At 35.6% G+C, this 19641-nt stretch overlaps 1 long non-coding RNA gene and 2 pseudogenes across 1 annotated transcript; 1 reads left to right on the forward strand and 2 right to left on the reverse strand.

Moving 5' to 3' along the window:
* LOC142172782 (U-box domain-containing protein 1-like) overlaps nt 1-19641 on the reverse strand; it is a 175313-nt pseudogene that overhangs the window by 98829 nt on the left and 56843 nt on the right.
* On the reverse strand, nt 3162-6272 carry LOC107810955 (receptor-like protein Cf-9 homolog; annotated as a pseudogene).
* On the forward strand, nt 8535-18361 carry LOC107805209 (uncharacterized). Its single transcript, XR_012702422.1, has 2 exons — nt 8535-9175; nt 18150-18361. It is a non-coding gene; the product is annotated as an uncharacterized LOC107805209 (long non-coding RNA).

Below are 19641 nucleotides of genomic sequence, written 5' to 3' on the forward strand. Positions count from 1 at the left end.
AAAATCCGAGAAGAAGTAAACGTCAACGGACATCTACTTCATTTGGTCCAGATTTTCTGACTTTCCTGCTAGAAAATGAGCCTCGTACCTTCAAGGAAACAATCTCTTCCTCAGAAGCACAATATTGGAAAGAAGTTGTCAATAGTGAAATAGAATCCATATTGAGCAACCATACCTGGGAATTGGTTGATCTTCCTCCAGGTAACAAAACATTGGGTTCTAAATGGAGTTTCGAGAAGAAAATGAAAGACGATGGTACTATTGACAAATACAAGGCAAGACTTGTTGTCAAAGGATTTAGACAGTGAGAAGGTCTTGACTATTTTGACACATACTCACCGGTAACAAGAATTACATCCATTCGGATGCTAATAGCATTAGCCGCCTTGTATGGTCTTCAAATCCATCAAATGGATGTAAAAACAGCCTTCTTAAATGGTGATCTAGAGGAAGAAATTTACATGAACCAACCTGAAGGGTTTATGATTCCGGAAAAAGAAAAGAAGGTGTGTCGACTTGTTAAGTCCCTTTATGCACTAAAACAAGCACCTAAGAAATGGCATGCGAAATTTGACCAAACAATGTTGTCAAATGTCTTTAAGATTAATGAATGTGATAAGTGTGTTTACATTAAGAACGTTCCAAATCATATAGCAATTGTTTGCTTATATGTTGATGATATGCTAATAATGAGCAAAGACATTGCCGACATTCAAGCTACTAAGCGTATGCTTGCTAGTAAGTTTGATATGAAAGACTTAGGAGTTGCCGATGTAATTCTAGGAATTAAAATCCAGAGGACTCCTCAGGGTCTAGCTTTGTCTCAATCACATTACGTGAAAATGGTACTTGAAAAATTCAAACACTTGGAATTTAGAAGTGCAAGAACTCCAATTGACTTAAACCATCATCTTATAAAGAATAAAGGTGAAAGTACGTCTCAATTGGAGTATGCTCGTGTATTGGGAAGCCTAATATATATCTTGAACTGTACACATCCTGATATAGCTTGTGCAATAAGTAAACTTAGTCGATTCACAAGTAATCCCAACAAACATCATTGGGTGGCAATGAAACGAGTTTTGGGATATTTGGAATATACCCAAGACTACGCTTTACATTACAATAAATATCCTACGGTTATCGAAGGATATAGTGATGTGAATTGGATAACCGGCTCAACAGAAACAAAGTTCGCAAGTGGATATGTTTTTACTATTGGTGGAGGAGCAGTATCTTGGAAGTCTTCCAAACAGACGTGCATCGCTCGCTCTACAATGGAATAAGAGTTTATAGCTTTGGATAAGGCCGGCGAAGAAGCTGAATGGCTTCGAAATTTCTTAGAAGACATTCCGTTCTGGCCAAAACCTTTGGCTCCTATATGCATACATTGCGATAGTGAGGCTGCAATAGGACGGGCAGGGAACGTTATGTATAACGGAAAGTCATGTCATATATGACGAAGACATAACACCGTTAGACAACTACTTTCTAGTGGAATTATCACTATTGATTATGTAAGATCAAAGGAAAATGTGGCGGATCCGCTTACAAAAGGCTTAACTAGAGAGGGAGTTGAGAAATCATCTAAGGGAATGGGACTATGGCCAAGGACAAGTCAATGGCGGTAACTCTACCTAGAATTTTGGATATTCCAAGATCTAGGTTCAAGGAGCTCAAACAAAGTTGTGATTGACCGGTTCAACATTGTCAAAGTAAAATCTATGGTCCCTTCTCGTGATGAAGACAATGTTCAGTAACAAGGATAGAACTTACACGTTCTTTAATGATTACCTAAGTTTGATGTGGTATTTATCAAATAGAGTCAATCTAAAGGATTACATGTTTAGGAATCACCTATGTAAGTGTGAAGTGGAAGTCGCTTCAATGAGAATTCTGTAAGGCCAATTCTCTACACACTTATGAAACCAGGCGGTGTTCATGGCTGAAACGAACACAACAATGAGAACCAAAAGACGGTTAAGGGTTGATTGTGTGACATATGGTTGTCTAGGTATACACTAAAGTTCGACGGTTCAAAGATATCAAATCTACCGATTGACCGAGTATATCCGACATATGTTCACTACGGAAAGTTCAAAGGGAAACCTACTTATCCAGATGCAATTAATCCTTACTTGCAAATCACACAACTTTCATCGATGATCATTCTTGTTACAGCCATTCCCATTCATGTGGGGGATTGTTGGACTTTAAGCATTGGGCTTTAAAGTCTAAGAGTGTGAATTGGGAAATGGTGGGAAATAAAATGGAGGGAAATGAAAATTTGAATCAAGTGAGCTTTTGTCATGAACTTTGTACCACATTGGTGAAAGACAACTACACTTGTGTGTATAAATATAGGATCACTTCTTAGAGCTCTTAAAAGGAGTTGAAGAGAATGAACCCTCGCGCCGTCGTCGTTGCTCGCTCGGCTCGGCTTCGGCTTCGGCTTCGGCTTTGGCTTTGGCTTTGGATTTGGAAAACGATCGATAAGATTATTTTGGACAAAATTTATTTAATTAATTATTTAATAATTAATTAAATGCCACCGTTCATTAACGGAATTAACTGGAATCCAAAAGCCTTTGCTAAACATTGCTTTCCCTCCTGAACAGACACTTTTTCCTGAACAGACATCACACCTTTTTCCGATAATTGCCTATAAATTCTGAGGCATGGCTTCTTTTTCGACACACTGAAAAAGATATAGAACTTCCTTCCTTCTGAAAATCCTGCATTTTACTTCACAGAATCTCTTCTAAAATTCGTAAGTGTGATTTTGCTCCGTTCTTTGAGTTCGTTGGTATCCTGCAGTTTGTATTGCCACTGTTGCAGGAAGGTTTATTCCGTTTCATCCTAAGAGGATTTAATCCATTACCTTGGCAATGTGTGAGGGGGTTAAAATTCCTTAAGGACGCACAAGCAAATTGTGGACTCGGAATATTTCTTATAGTTTACTGTTTTATAGTTTTTTTTCCTTCTAACAGTTTTTCTAATTTTGTGTTTTCACACTGTAGCGTTCACAATTACTTCATGTAATTAAGAAAAAGATAAGAATAACTTCATAAATTTATGAAATGACTTTGCAATCGAATCCAATTAGTCAATTAATAATTATAGTGATATAAAAAGCAATGATATAATTTGAGACCATGAACTCAGCTAATAATCGCTACGTAACAAACTATAGATAAATGAAAACAAATCGTGTTTGAGTCACAAAGGAAGAAAACTCATGTCTTTATTCATATGGTAACAAACACTTCAAGAAACATCATAATAGACTATGAAAGACAAAGGTTTATATTTGCATCTCCAGCAACTTATTAGACTTGAAACCTGCAATGTTCAAAAATGAATTAAGAATTAGAGTTAAAATGGTTAGTTAGATCATAAAATATCAATAATCAAAAGAATTTGCGTAGAGATCAAGTTGAATACCTGGACACACTAATATCTTTTCTTGTGTTTTTTCATTCTCGTAACGATTCTTTGTTCCAGTTCTAAAATTATCCTGGAAAACCATAATGGATTTTGAGTTGAGATTATGTATATTATGGATAGTCCAATAATTAATCCACAACCGTAACCTATGAGAACCGCCTGCCAACTGATCATTGATGAATCTTCGTCTTCTCCTTGATCTAGCACAACTGGAGTTGTCGCTTCTGTTACTCCATCATCACCACAGCCTCTTGAGAGTGGAAATCCACGTAACCCAACATTCTCTTGGTATGAACTGTTCCCAAAAGTATCAAATTGATTTCCTTTAGGGATGCATCCAACGAGATGACTGTGAGAGAGATTTAAGACCGCAAGAGATGTTAGAGATGCAAGTTGTTGCGGAATTCCTCCACCAATTTTGTTAAACGAGAGATCCAATGATTCAAGTACATACAAATGTTTCAATGATGCTGGTATAAGACCTTCTAAGCCATTGTGAGATAAGTTCAACGTACGAAGTCCGATGAGATCTCCAATAGTACTTGAAATTTGACCTTTAAATCCATTCTTTGAGAGATCAATAACTATGTTTGTAGTCAAAACTTTAACAAATACAAGATCCAATCCCTTTGTTGTAATGGTCACAAAATCAAATTCATCTCCTACAAACCTTGGTGTGGTCCTGTTCTCATCAATTCGTTTCATAGCTTGAAAGTTCTCAAAAAGATTTGCTGGTAAATTCCCACTAAATTCATTGGATGAAAGATCCATAATTTGAAGTTGTGCAAACAAGTTTTCATTCCTTGAAGCTCTGATGGACCCATGCAACTTATTTGATCTTAAATTTAATATCTTCAAATTTGATAGGATTCCCAACCATTTTGGAAAAGTGTCGTTCAACTCATTGTTACCTAAATCAAGTAGTTCCAAATACTTGCAATTGATCAAAGATCTTGGGACTTTTCCCTCTAACTTATTCCCATGCAATTTAATGACTCTGAATCGGTTTCCAATACTAAAATTTGCTTGAATTGTCCCACTAAAATTATTATTGCTTAAATCCAAAACATAAGTTCTATCCATCTCACCCAAACATTCTGGGATTGTTCCCTGTAAATTATTACTTCCCAGATCTAGCAACTGCACTGTTTTAAGATTGCAGATGGTTGAAGCAATCTGTCCACTGAGATTATTTTGAGAAAGGAGAAGTGCTAATAGATTATGCTGGTTTAGGAGTGACTTTGGAATAGGACCTTGCAGCTTATTTTGTGTTAGACCAACGTACTCCAATGTTTTGGACTTGAACTCTTCAATTTTTCCACTTAAATGGTTGTTGCTCAAGTCTAACCATTCTAGTGATGAGAGGGAGAATACACTAGAAGGAATTGGACCAGTTAGGTAATTGGACCAAATATCTAAGTACTCAAGTTGTGTCCCATTCAAGCACTCAAGTCGGCCATCAAAGTTGTTATTACTAAGCGACAAATACCGGAGATTACCATATCTGAAGAGCTGGGAAATTGGTCCTTCAAGTTGGTTATTTTCAAGGTTTAAAACCTCTATTTGAGTTAGATTCCATAGAGGTTTTTGAATAGGCCCTTAGAGATTACAAGAGCCCATGTCCAGTGCATACAATAAAGTTAAATAGCTAAATGATTCAGGTATATTACCAGCAAAATTCACACTATTGAGATATAAATTCGTGAGAGATGTGCTGCTATTCCATTTGGTCATTGGAAATCCAAATGTCAGCTGGGTATTGCGCGATAACGAAAGATATTTCAAGTTGGGAAGGTGATAAACTCTTTTAGGCAATGTCCCATATAATTGCGTGACGGGAAGCCGTAGAATTGTTAAATAAGAAGAGAAATTTAGTGGAATGGTGGAAGAGATGTTGACATAATCAAGCTCAAGCTCTCTTAATTGGGTCAAGTTCTTAAGGAGCAGTTCAAAATTGTGAGGTCCAAGTCTCAGATCATCATCATTGATAAGAAGAACGTATAACTTAGAAAGATGAGAGATTTCTAAAGGAATTTGACCTGAAAAGTTTGAATTTGATAAATCAAGATGTGTCAAACCAGAAAACTCACCAAATTTTGGCGAAATGTGCGATCCAGAGAAATTATTACGAGATAAATCAAGCCTTTTGAGATTGGAGAGTTTGAAGAGACTACTGTTGGAATGAAACTTGCCTTGAAGTTGACTGCAACTGAGGTTAAGCTCAATCACTTGTCCTGTTGTCTCGTCACATTTAACTCCTTCCCATGAGCAGCAATCTCTGCTCCTATTCCATGATAGTATTGTTGGATAAGAATTGGGAGAAGATGCGTAGCAGTAAAGTGAAGCAGAAACAAAAGGATTTATGGTAAACATCTGTTTGAATTGTAGAAGAGCAAGAGCTTGATCTTTGGGGCACAAGTGAGGTAAGGATGAGGAGAAAGCAAGTCTACAGAGAAGGGCATATAGCATAATCAATGCAAGATTTTCATAATCCATTTCTGCACTATAAAGAATCAAAACAATCAAGAAATCTTTGCTTTGTTCCTTTATTGAATAATTCTGAGGTATATATAGCAAAGAAAATTTACTATTGTTGCTTTGCAGTAATCAATTCCAGGAAGCTTTAATGGGAAATTTTTTAGAGTAAAATTTAAAGTTGGCATTTTCGGTCTAATTCATATGCACGTTCTGTGGTGAATCTTTAATTGTTGAGATATATGCATTCCTGTATTTGGGCTTACTTTAGCTAGTTTCATTTTTGTATTAGACATGTGATTAATTATTGTAATTGAATACCCATTTATGTACGGGTTTTAACCCAACACTCTTGTGACTGTATATAATGAGAATTGGCTCTACTTTGGAGCCTTAGTCGTTCATTTCCACACTTTTCTCCGGACCATTCTTATCTCTTCTTCGTTCATCTGTTGCACATATTTCTGATCCTGAATCGATTCAAACATTAATGGGAAGAATTTTTAGAGCGATAAGACTTATGAAGTGATAGTGTATATATTTTGACACGTTTAAGATGTGTCAAGCTAGAAAATTCACCAAATCTAGGTGAAATGAGCGATCCAGAGAAATCATTACCAGATAAATGATAGTTTTCCAATGAGATGAGGCATATACAATGATAGTTTTCCAAACTAAGTATTTGGTAGAGAAGAAATCAAGAAATCTTCCTCTATTCAATATATAACACAAATTAAGCCAAGATATCTTTACTACTGTTGCACATATCTTCTCTGCACTAATTATCAAGTAAGAGTATTAACTGGTGTAGGGACCATGACAAAAATATTTCAAGTCAAAAATTCAAATAACTTCAGTTTGATAACATAAATACGGCAAAGTTTGTCCCAAATATCTATTACTAGATTCTTTAATTCCTTCATCTCTACAAAACAACAAAAAGAAGCTGCCAAAAAAAAATTATTAATGTGTTTGCTTTCGTTGTTTTTGCTGTATGAAAGATTCTCTCACACCCTTTTAAGTCAAAGAAGAAAATAAAATAAATAAAAGGGTTGATATGAAATGGGTAATGGAAGAAAAGAAGGGCCACAGCTCATAAGGCATATGTCGGTCCACAGACCTTGACCTACAACTCAATAATTCATAAAAAAACAATTCAGTAGCTAGGTCTTTGTTTTCGACTGATATATTCATGTTTTGCTTGTGTGTTCATTTAAGCAAAACAACCATCTTTTTGGAACTATGTTCCTTTGCATTTTAGAAATGCTGGAGAAGCTAAAAAAATTCCACCCAAAATAAACATAAGGAAAAACAAAGAAAACAAAAACACGAAGCAAAAATAAATATAGCACAACTTGTGGTAAAGGTCGCCATTAATGTTGTCACCAAAAACATTATTTCATGTAGTGCTCTAAGGGGTCGTTTGGTTGGATTACGGCTTATGCCGCTATAAGTTATGTTGGGATAAGTTATGCTGAGATTAGTTATACTGGGATTGTTGTTTATTCACTGTTTAGTATGTTGTATTAAGAATACCAATTGCATAATTTCTAAGAAGAAGGTATAAGTTATACCAGTGCTAATTACCCCACCCTCTATAAGGTATGAGTTATTCGGTGTTAAAATTAACACCGGGATAACTTATACCTGATTTGCTAACCAAATATAGTATTAAGATGATATTAAATTTTTATACCACCCTTATACCTTCTTATATACCTCATACCAAACGACCCCTAACAGTATGAAACATGAAAGTGTGAGTTGCTGAAGCCAAGTAGATTATACTTTAAAGTATTATTTTTCGCATAGAAAATATTAGCTAATCCAAATTATTTTTAATTTTATTTTACAAATAATTATTGTAAAAATTATATGTAAAGTCACCATCAGGACAATGCCTCATTTAGATCTAGTTCGTGAGAATGTCATCCAATGGTATAATAACTTTGTGCCAAATGAGCGATATGTCTCCGAAATGGGGATTAATGTGAAAACTCTGGAAAAGAACTTCCCGGATGTGCATGCCCGATTGGTAGAAATAAGGATGGATAAGCTCATAGAGTGCCCGGGCCATGCAAATTTGAGCATGGTGCAAGAACTTTATGCCAGTTGGAACAACGACTTGTTCAAGTCATGGTTCCAAAGAAAGGAGGTGTCAATGGATAGACGTTCCTTATGCGAATTTTTGGGAGTTGATAACCCTAAACCATAAACGCTACCAAAGTTTGTCAAATGCCCAAGCTACCAGGCAATACGTCACACTCTTTTTGGTGTAGATTCTAATGCAAAGTGGACAAGGACTAAGGGAGATGCTCCTCTTGAGATGATCCGCTTCGACTTCAATAAGACTGTCAAGGTGTGGTAAAACTTTGTGTGAGCTAGAATGATGTCAGTTGAGCACAATAGTGAATGCGCTCGAGCTCAAGTGTGTATTATATTTTTTCTAATGCCTGGGCGACCCATCAATGTGGGTGAGAACATGCTAGGGGAGATGGCCCGCACCCGCTTTGGGCGAAAGATCAAAAGATTCTTCTTTGTCAACCTCTTCAGGCAGTGACTACCAGAAAATGAACCTATTGCAACAGTTTGTTTGTAACCGTTGCTATACCGTTGCTATAGAGCGGATATAGCACCGTTCATATAGAATTTGGACGATATCAGCACACTTTTAATATCAAACTGTTACCATTGCAATTAAACCGTTGCCATAGCACTTTTTTACCCAACAGTTTTCTAAACCCACCCCATAGAAATATTTATGGGAACGGATTTTTGGGAAAAAACTGGTACCGGAACGATTTTTTTCTCCTCATCAGATTCCCCCTAAATTTTGCTAAACCCGCCAAAACAAAATAATCCCTGTTTTTTTATTTTTAATTAATTTGAAAAATATAAACATAAAACCTAAAGCGCCTCTGACGAAATCTCCAAAGCCCCATTCTCTTCTCCAACCAAAAATGCAATTCTCCACCATATTTCAGCCATAAAACTTCCACCAAACCACCAAAATAAGCCATGTAAAAGACCACCTTCTTCCTCTGTTAAACCAGCATCGATTGCTCGAAGCAAACACATCTCTCAATCTTTCTTTTAGAGAAAAAGAAATTGTGCAGAAACCTTTTTGGTAATATCCGACTACTCGAAGAATAAATTGCAGAAATTTTTTTTGGCTTCTAAAACTCCAAGGAAAGAAAGAAACTAACATCATTCCAAGTCTTAGAATTTGAGCGGATGAAATCACAGAACATTGGTACTTCCTTTCTCTTAGGTTTTTTCGCCTACTTTGAATGTGCTTTCTTTAATTTTTGTCAAATAAGTGTACAAAGGGGCCGTTACTATTTTCTCTAAATCTCAAAGCCTGAGTTGTTCTATATTCAGTAAAACTCCTCCATTTTACTAATTTAGTTGCTTCTTTATTTCACTATTTCTTCTTAGTATTATTCCCTATTTGTTTTTCCCCTTTTTGGATTTGTTGTCTTCTTTTTAATTTCATCGATCCGTATTGATTTCATGTGTAGATTTAATGGGGATTATTGTTTTGTCTAAGGAATACATGTAAATTAATTTAATTTTGGTGATTTTGGGTACATTTTTTGGGGCATCTTTATTTGTTTTCTTTTGCACTCCATTCTTTGATTTGTTGAATGGTTATCACTTTATCTTTGAATTTATGAATAGAGAAGGGTTTTGTTTTTATGTATAGGGTTGGAAATGAGGCCATTAGAGTTTGTGATTTGAAACTATGTAGCTTTTGAGTAGAATATTGATTGCCATTGTTTGACATGTTAATGTGGCTTATTCTGCATTCTTTTACTTTTTTCTTGTGTTTATTTCTATAGTTTTTACTTTTGTTTAATTCTTATTCCATTAACTTTAATTTAGTAGAAATGATTTAGGTTTCATTTTTTGACAGTAGGGAGGCTTAATTTATCAGTTTTTTTACTGCAACAGTCTTATCCTTATGTGCTTTTGCTACAAAAATTTGATCTTTTGCTATATATTTACAGATATAGTAAGTGATTTTAACTATTTTTCAGTTTCTTTTCCATGAATGTACGGATGGTATTTGATTTGTATTGGATGCACTTTTTCTTTGTTAAAGATCCAATCTTTAGTTCAGCTTGAATATTATTGAGCCTTGTCTGAAAATTAAAGTTTGAACTCCTTATTTTCTTGGTTTGACATTTTACACTTGTTACTTCTTTAATGCCATACATCCACTACTGGCTTCAGCTCTCAACGGAGCATAATCATATCGAAGTTACATGTTAGAATTATATATACATATACCTTGGTTTAGGACCTATAAGAGGTTTAGTTCACAATTATTAAAATAAATGATTCCATAGAAAAAATCAAATAAATTATTGATAATTTAAAGTATTGATTGCCCTTAATTTGTTAGTTTCAAGTGAAGTGACTGTGTACCAAGTCCTAGTCTGCTGGAGGGACTCCTTAGGCAGAGTGTTCTCCTTTTTTCTTTTTCGGGAGAATCCTGCATCTTGAATGATGCTATATAATCATATCAATAAGGTAGTTACTATGGCTTATGTGATAAAACAATAGGCACCATAATTGCAAAGATCTGAAAACCTACCGGGGTTGAAGCCCAGAACACTAACTACTTCTTGGCTTCTTTATTAAAGGATACCTTGGTTTTGGTTTTAAGGTTTACTCTTCTAATGTTAGCTCTTGTAATCCTGTTAAGGCAAAAGCTTATCCCTGCAGAATATACACTTAGCTTCTGCTTTGTCAATACTATCCATTACCCATTCTTACATATATGATTTTGCTGTATATACGGGCATGAGTTTGAATACCTTAAGCAAGTTGAAATTTTGCCTTATGGAAGAGAGGGAGGGGAAATATTCTTCTGCTTCAACTGCAAGTATGTTTGTTGCAGACATAAATGATGGTTATCACTTATGCACTCAATTAAAAAGAAAAATTAAGGAAACAATAAGCTGGTGATGCAACTTTTTGGTTGAACTGTTTTAATTGATTTAGATTTTAATGAGTATAACCTCTTCATCGTGACTATAAGAAAAACCTTAAGTATGTGCAGTAAGTAGTTCATATCAATCTCTCTTGAGTGGATATATTATATAGTTTCTCTTTGTTTGAAAAGAAATTGGGGTATTTTATATAATTCTAAGATGTTTGATTTGCTGAGGGTCTATTGGAAACAATCTCTCTACTTCTCCAGGCAGGGGTAGGGTCTGCGAACACACTACCTTCCCCAGAGCCCATTTGTGGGACTATACTGTTGAATTTGGCAAATCCCACATCGGTGATTTAGCCATTTGGTAGGTAAGTTTTCCCTATAAAAGGAGGCCTAATGTTTAGGATTTAAACACACCCCTCATTTGCCTTCTTATCTTCTTAAGACATTTGTATCTTCTCTCTTTAGTATTATTTCACTTGTATTTTTGGAGTGGAATAAAATATTTGTTGTGTCCGAGGAAGTAGGCAAAATTGGCCGAACCTCGTAAATTCTGGTGTTCCTTTTATTGTTGCTTTATTGTCTTATTTATTATTTGGTGGCTGTCATAATTTTTGGTATAGTAGTTGTGACTCATTCACACTATATACATTTGGCTTCCGCAACAATTGGTATCAGAGCCAAGGTACTGTCCAAGTATGCTCTGTGGTTGCAGCATAGTCTGATCTTCTACATGAGAAAAGATTTATCTTGGTAACTGAGTCAAGGTTCTGTCTGAGTATGCTCTATGGTTGTAGCTTAGTCTGATCTTCCACACCAGAAAGGAAATAATCTTGATTTGTGTCGTCAGCTATTAAATAATATTTGTGTCAAAGATGGGAGACAATAAACAAGAAGAATCTACATCAAGTGTCAACAATACGTCATCATTGGCATCTTCGCTTATGACAAGAATTGTGTCAAATGCGAAATTTGCGGTAGAAATTTTTGACTTTTTCTTCTTGTTCCGTCTTGTTTTTCTTCCGCTTTCTTCTCCCTTTTATAGCTAAATTTTTAAACGGATTTGAAAAATGGATTCCAAACTCTTTCGAAATCTATCTTGTCCAGCCTTGCAGGGTACTTCATTGGGCCCCATCTTCACATGGCTTGGTCGGAGATTCCTTTTGTGTTCGTAACTTTTTCTTCCACTCAAAATTTTAACTTGTCTTTTAGCACAACTAACATTACCTCTTGTCACATCTTATCTACTTTATGTCACTTGTCACTTTTGTCTTTTAGCACAGCTAGCATTTCTTCCTGTCACATTTTCTTTACTCTCTTGTTTTTCTCATTGGTATACCAACATTATTGCTCTGTATACCAGCCTTGTCATTTTTCCTTTGTCTTTGGTGCCTTTACTTGCTGTTTAACTGAGACTTTGCTTTTATGTGTCTAAATTATGTATAGTTATTGTATCAAAACTCATTTCTGACTCATCTTCATATGGATCTTGAGTATCTTGATAATTTAGGTTGTCTTCATAGTTATCATCTTCTCCTGAACTTTGGGTCCTTTCTGGATTTGGACTTGGACTTGGATTCTTAACCATGTGTTTGTCTTGTTCTTCCTTTTCTTGAAAAAAGTTTTCTAATGTCTGTTTGATTATATTTTCTATTTTTTTATTTTTTTTATTTTTTGAAATTATACCATTTTTTTAACGCTTCTCCCCGTGTTAACGTTCTGGGTAGTCTTCTTCTCGATGGACCTTCATCTTCACTTTTTGGCAAAGTGACAGCCATAAACGGATTTGATGTGTCTTTACCGGTTACCGTTTGAACCGGACTAGCTGTATCATTATCCGATACAATGGATCTTGCTGCATTCATTGGGGAATGCACACCCTTCTCATCCATTTTTGTTTGAGATGGAGAACTCTGTTTTGGACTGTTTATCTCTGTGTCTTGTTGAGAAATAACTTGAGTCTGGGATAATTCAAATCTCAACGCTTGTACCCTGTGTTCTAATACCTTTACCTGCTCCATAAGTTTTGTCTTCTCTTGTGCCAGGGTTTCATTTTTCTGGTTTATTCGTTTAAAGGCTTCTGTCATTGATGAACAATGATCACAGAATATTATCTTGTCATTGTCTTTTCGGATGTTGTATTGAGGGGTTTTTTCTGGGTTTTGTCTGAGTGTTGGGGAGATATAGTAGTTTGGTCCTAGTATTCCTCTTGCATAATCTAATGCTTCAGTAAAATCATTAAAACCTTTGAAAAGTGGTTTTTCTATATCCTTAATGGAATCTAGTACTTCTAACCATGTTTGAAAAATACCATTTGTCTTACCATGTATAACCACATAATACTTAAATCTTTTGTCTTAGTTTTTATCTGTAAAATATTGTCATAAGGCATTAAGAGACGCTATAAAATATTTAGTGTCTTTCTTGTTATATACTATCCATAAGTTATCAATTAAACACTGTTGAGGTCTGTCTATGACACATTCTGGTAGGACTCTAAATGACATATTTGATGGTGAAAAAAATATTAAATTATGTTTTCCAAAATTTATTCTTTCCATATTAGTCTGTTTTCCCAAAGGATGTGGCTTAAAATGAAGATTACCTAATACTGTCTGCAAGTATCTGTCTGAGGGGCCAGGACATTTTGGGATGGGGCAAGGCGAGGTTCTAGATGTCCTTTTTCAACAAGGCCTAGATCTTGCCATTGAAGAAAAGAGACCTGATGTTATTGGAGAAGAAGATTAGAGAATTATCAACTGTGTTGCTTGCGGTACCATTCGATCCTACCTTGCTAGAGAGCAGAAATATCCATACACAAAGGAAACTTCTGCAAGTAAATTATGGAAAGCACTGGAGGATAAATTTTTGAAGAAAAACAGTCAAAATAAATTGTACATGAAGAAGAGACTGTTTCGATTCACCTATGTTCCCGGTACCACGATGAATGAACATATCACCAGTTTCAATAAGTTGGTCACAGATTTGCAAAATATGGATGCAACTCTTGATGATGGTGACTTGGCCTTGATGTTGTTGGGGTCACTTCCTGATGAGTATGAGCACCTTGAAACTACTCTACTCCATGAGAATGACGAAATTTCTCTCAGAGAAGTTTGTTCGGCTTTGTACAACTATGAACAAAGAAAGGGAGAAAAACAGAAGGGCGGAGAAGGAGAAGCACTGGTTGTGAGGGGTCGTCCTTAAAATCAAACGAGGACAAAGAAAGGAAGATCCAAGTCAAGATATAGACCCAGCAAAGATGAATGTGCTTTTTGTCGAGAAAAGGGGCACTGGAAGAAAGACTGTCCGAAGTTGAAGAATAAGGCCAAACATAACAATAGAAAAGCCATTATGGATTCAAATGTAGCTGATGGTGATGATTCAGACTTCTCATTAGTTACAACAGAGCCATCAACATTATCAGACATATGGTTGATGGACTCAGCTTGTAGCTATCATATGTCCCAACATGGACTGGTTCGTGGATTTTCAAGAAGGAGAATATGGAGTCATCCACACAGCGGATAACAACCCTCTTACCTCATATGGCATTGGTTCAATACGATTAAGGAGCCATGATGGAATGATCAGAACATTAATAGATGTTCGATATGTACCCGGTTTGAAGAAAAATCTCATCTCTGTGGGAGTCTTAGAATCAAAAGGGTTCAAAATCATTGTAGAAAATGGAATGATGAGAGTATGCTCCGGTGCACTAGTGGTAATGAAGGTCAATCTCCCGAAGGGAAAGAAAGCAATTGGGTGCAAATGGTTATTTGCAAAGAAAGAAGGATTTCTTAACCAAGAAGATGTTCGCTACAAAGCAAGATTGGTGGCCAAAGGATATGCTCAAAAGGAAGGAATTGATTACAATGAAGTGTTTTCTCCAGTTGTAAAACATTCCTCTATTAGAATTATGTTGGCTTTGGTAGCACAGTTGGATTTGGAACTAGTTCAGATGGATGTAAAAACTGTGTTTTTACATGGAAACTTGGAGGAGGAAATCTACATGACTCAGCTAGAAGGATTCAAATTTGCTGGAAAAGAAAATATAGTGTGCAAACTTGAAAAATCATTGTACGGATTGAAAAAATCTTCTAGACAATGGTACAAGTGATTTGACGAGTTTATGTTGCGGCAAGGGTACAAGAGAAGCAAATACGATCATTGTGTGTATTTGCGCAAGCTTAAAGATGGTTCTTTTATATATCTTCTCCTATATGTTGATGATATGTTGATAGCTTCCAAGAATTCGGAAGAAATTGATAAGTTGAAGATTCAACTAAAGAAGGAGTTCGAGATGAAGGATTTGGGTGAGGCAAAGAAAATTCTTGGCATGGAGATAATAAGAGATAGACGTTCAAAGAAACTCTGTTTATCTCAGAAAGAATATTTGAAAAGAGTACTACAACGTTTTGGCATAGATGAAAAGACTAAGCCAGTTAGTACTCCACTTGCTCCCCATTTTAAGCTAAGTACTACTATGTCGCCAAAAGATGAAGCTGAACGAGAGTATATGTCAAAGGTACCATACGCAAATGTTGTTGGTAGCTTGATGTATGCAATGGTCTGTACGAGACCTGACATTTCACAAGCTGTTGGAGTTATTAGCAGATATATGCATAATCCAAGAAAGGAGCATTGGCAAGCTGTGAAGTGGATTCTACGGTATATTCATAATACTGTAAATGTTGGGTTAGTTTTTGAGGAGGAAGGCAATCAGTCTGTAATTGGATATTGTGACTCGGATTTTGCGGGTGATCTGGACAAACGAAGATCAACTACTGGTTATGTGTTTTCTTTTGTAAAGGCACCAATTAGTTGGAAATCTACTTTGCAGTCAACAGTTGCTTTGTCTACAACAGAGGCAGAGTACATGGCTATTACAGAGGTTGTGAAAGAGGCAATTTGGCTTCAGGGGTTGCTAAAAGAGCTTGGTGTTGAACAAAAAAGTATCATAACTTTCTGTGATAGTCAAAGTGCTATTCAATTAGCGAAGAACCAAGTTTATCATGCAAGGACGAAACACATTGATGTTCGGTATCATTTTGTACGAGAAATCATAGAAGAAGGTGGAGTCACGGTGAAGAAAATTCATACTACAGAGAATCTTGCTGATATGCGACAAAGGTGGTGACTGCGGTCAATTTTCAACATTGTTTGGATTTGATCAACATTGTTGAACACTGAAGATTGAAGATGAAGACACAACCAAAATTTGTTATTGAGAGAAAATTGAAGATGTGGAATTCTGCCAAGGTGGAGATTTGTTGAATTTGGCAAATCCCACATCGGTGATTTAGCCATTTGGTAGGGAATTTTTCCCTATAAAAGGAGGCCTAATGTTTAGTATTTAAACACACATCTCATTTGCCTTCTTATCTTCTTAATGCATTTGTATCTTCTCTCTTTAGTATTATTTCACTTGTATTTTTGGAGTGGAATAAAATATTGGTTGTGTCCGAGGAAGTAGGCAAAATTGGCCGAACCTCGTAAATTCTGGTGTTCCTTTTATTGTTGCTTTATTGTATTATTTATTATTTGGTGGCTGTCATAATTTTTGGTATAGTAGTTGTGACTCATTCACACTATATACATTTGGCTTCCGCAACATATACCGGGTGTGTTGTTGTTGTTGTTGTTGTCATATGTTATAGTTTCTTAGATGATATTGTTTTGAATCTTCTTTTACTTGATTTGATTCTTCATTTACTGCTAGTGTAGGAAGAAATCGTTGTTGGTAGCTTAGGAGAAATTATTGTTGGTAGCTAAGAAAAAAGTCGTTGCTGGTAAGTAGTCTTTAATTTAAATTTTGGATAATTGAACTTATGGTCTTACAAATTTTTATTCTATTGTGTATATTGTCTTATAAAGTTTTATTGTGCTGTGCATCATTTTAATATAAATGAATTAAGGCCTAGATCTTATAGCATTGACACGTTTTCATAACAGTAGGAAATGACGAAAAACTCATATTTTGGTGGTTGTACTGCTATTTGTCTAGTTTTTCAATCTCAAATCAAACACTAAATGAAATTTCTGTAATCATTAACATTAATACCTCTCGTAATCTTTAGTGTTTTACCAAATTTTCTCAATTTAATGATATACAGAGAACGCTTCAATCATAAGTACCTGTACAAGCTAAGATTATATTACTTCTTGCAGAGGTTAGTTCCAAATTTTTTGGACATATTGCTTAAGTTCATTAATTTAAATAGAGCTTATAAATTCTATTCTAAATTTTATCCCATTTAATATATGTGAAATAAAGCTCTATATAATGAATGTGCGTAGCTCTAATCAGTGAGATATTCTGAAGAAGTTGGAATTTTTGAATAGGATGTAGTAGAAAATTGATAAAAGCAATTACAGTAATTAAATAACAATTATCTGTTCTGCAGTAGGTTCCAGCGCTCTAGCATCTTGAATATCTTAAAAGTGTTCGCCTTGATTATTTGGAGTTGTAAAGAATTGACTAGTAGGAGATTGGAGTAATATAATCTTGAGATTGTTATTAGGTAATTCTTTGTTGTTGTATGTAGAGCAATTATTATCAGTTTGTTGAAGCATATAATTTTAACCTGTTTGTACCAGTATCCCATGAAGTTGCAAAAGATAGTTTTGATTACTGGTGGGGTTTGTGAAGGTAAACTCTAGGTTTTTGTAAACTGACAAAGACATTTCTTTCTTCTTCTCTCTTTCTGTCTTCAAAGATGGCCTGGCCTGCACACGAATATGTTATTAACTCAAAATAAACTGGCAAGTGCCTCAGCTGTGCAGAGGAGAGGAAAAGTGGAAAATACACAAATGAATTCAAGAGGCAAAAAGGACATAACCAATGGTAAAAAATTAGGTATCCAGGGAGCAACATTCTGTGTTTCTATGAATCCATAGGACATGGAAAACCTAAATGCCATTTCTATGGATCCATAGGAATGTATCCAGTTCAGATTGTTACTTGAAAAAAAAAGTAGAAAACTATTAGTTTGGTTGGCTACCGAAACTGTTAAATTGTTCATTTGCTTATGTTTTATGTTTGAGTTGGTTCAAAATGAGAAAAGCAGACAACTTGATCTCAATTTGCCTGAATGCATATGCTTATAAGTTTGGTTTTGATGATTTAGATTTGTTATTAAACTTTGGCTTCTTCATTTGTGTGAACTTGTTTCTTTCTCCTGAAAACTTTGTGCTTTATGTATTGCTCATGGACTATACCCATTCTTATAATGGTAACCAACCTTTGAAGGGTAATGACTTTATTTATTCTCTTTTGTAGGTAGAGCAACTGAAGAAAGGGAAGATGAAGATAGTGAAGATCTAGACCTTACTTAAGAAGAACTTTGAATTGTTGTCGATATTCTAGGAGTCTTTTGTTAACAACATTTGAAACTTTAACTTTTGAAATGATTGGGTTAAAACATTTTGCTATTATGGTTCTTATTAGCTTATTGGACATGAAAGTTTATGAAGTGTTTATCATTTTATTTATATATATAATTTCCAGGTTATTACAAATATTTATATATGTAAATGTTATTTATAACCAGGGCAATAATGTTAATTAAACTGTTACAATAGCCTAATAAAACCGTTGCGATAAGCACGAATGTTGTTGCCATAGACAATCTAAATTGTTCCAATAGGTCTTGCAAACCGTTCCAAAAAGTGCGACAAACCGATGCAATTGGCAATTCAAACCGATGCAACAGAAATAAAACCGTTACGGTAGCGTAATGAAACCGTTAGAATATCTGTAAATAAATGTTGCAATAGCTTACATAACCGTTGCAATAAATTATATGGTAACAGTTTCCAATCGTTGTAGTAAATAATATGGTAACAGTTTACAACCGTTGCATTAAACTCTATGATAACGATTTTAAACCGTTGCAGTTGAAATGAATACTCGTTACTTCAGACAGAGGGAAAACCGTTGCGATAGCTGGCCCTATAGCAATGGTGTGGTCAACCGTCGCAAGAACCGTTGCTCTAGATCTATTGGCACGCGAGCGGATGTAACGGTCGCTAAACCGCTCCAATATATCTATAGCAACGGTTTACCGATCACTTGCAACTGTTTTCCCGCCGTTGCCATAAACCCATTTTCCAGTAGTGAGTACATAATTTCCCGTGGTGTACCCCGGCTATGATGAGGTGGTGGAGGCACCAAAGGGATTGTTGGACATTACGTCCTTGTTGGAGTCTACGTCAAAGCTAAGCTAGGCTGCGAGGAATGAGAGGGACGAAAACTTCAACAGGTATCTTTATAGTTCCCTCAATATGTTAATGAGCAAGCTAGGTGTGACGGATGAAGAGCGTATGCACCTACGCAATGATCTCTCTGTTTCTCCAAAGGAGATATTGGGGATTGCGTCTCGAAGTCCCATTCACATGTCTGAGGATGAGAAGACCCACAAAGGCTCGGATGATGAGGAAGAGATTGGTGATGAAGTCACAAGGCCCATGGATTTGGTGTGAAAGTACAAGAGGGGGGGTGAATTGCTTATTTTTAATAACTTTTACAAGTAGTTGACTAGTTTACCAATTAGTCGACCTAAAATAAGAACAAGATAATAATAGAAATAAAATGCAGGAAATAAAGACACCAGAATTTTTATATTGGTTCGGATTCAATGTGAATCCTAGTCCAGCCCCCTTGGGTTGCAAGGGAGTTCTCTTTCAGTGATCGATGTTTCGTGAGTGCAGAATGAATGGCGTAGCTTTACACCAATAGTTTAGTCTCTATATCTCTCTCCTTTTCTTGATAC

Source organism: Nicotiana tabacum, chromosome 18 (assembly GCF_000715075.1).
Source record: "Nicotiana tabacum cultivar K326 chromosome 18, ASM71507v2, whole genome shotgun sequence".
Classification (NCBI taxonomy): Eukaryota; Viridiplantae; Streptophyta; class Magnoliopsida; order Solanales; family Solanaceae; genus Nicotiana; species Nicotiana tabacum.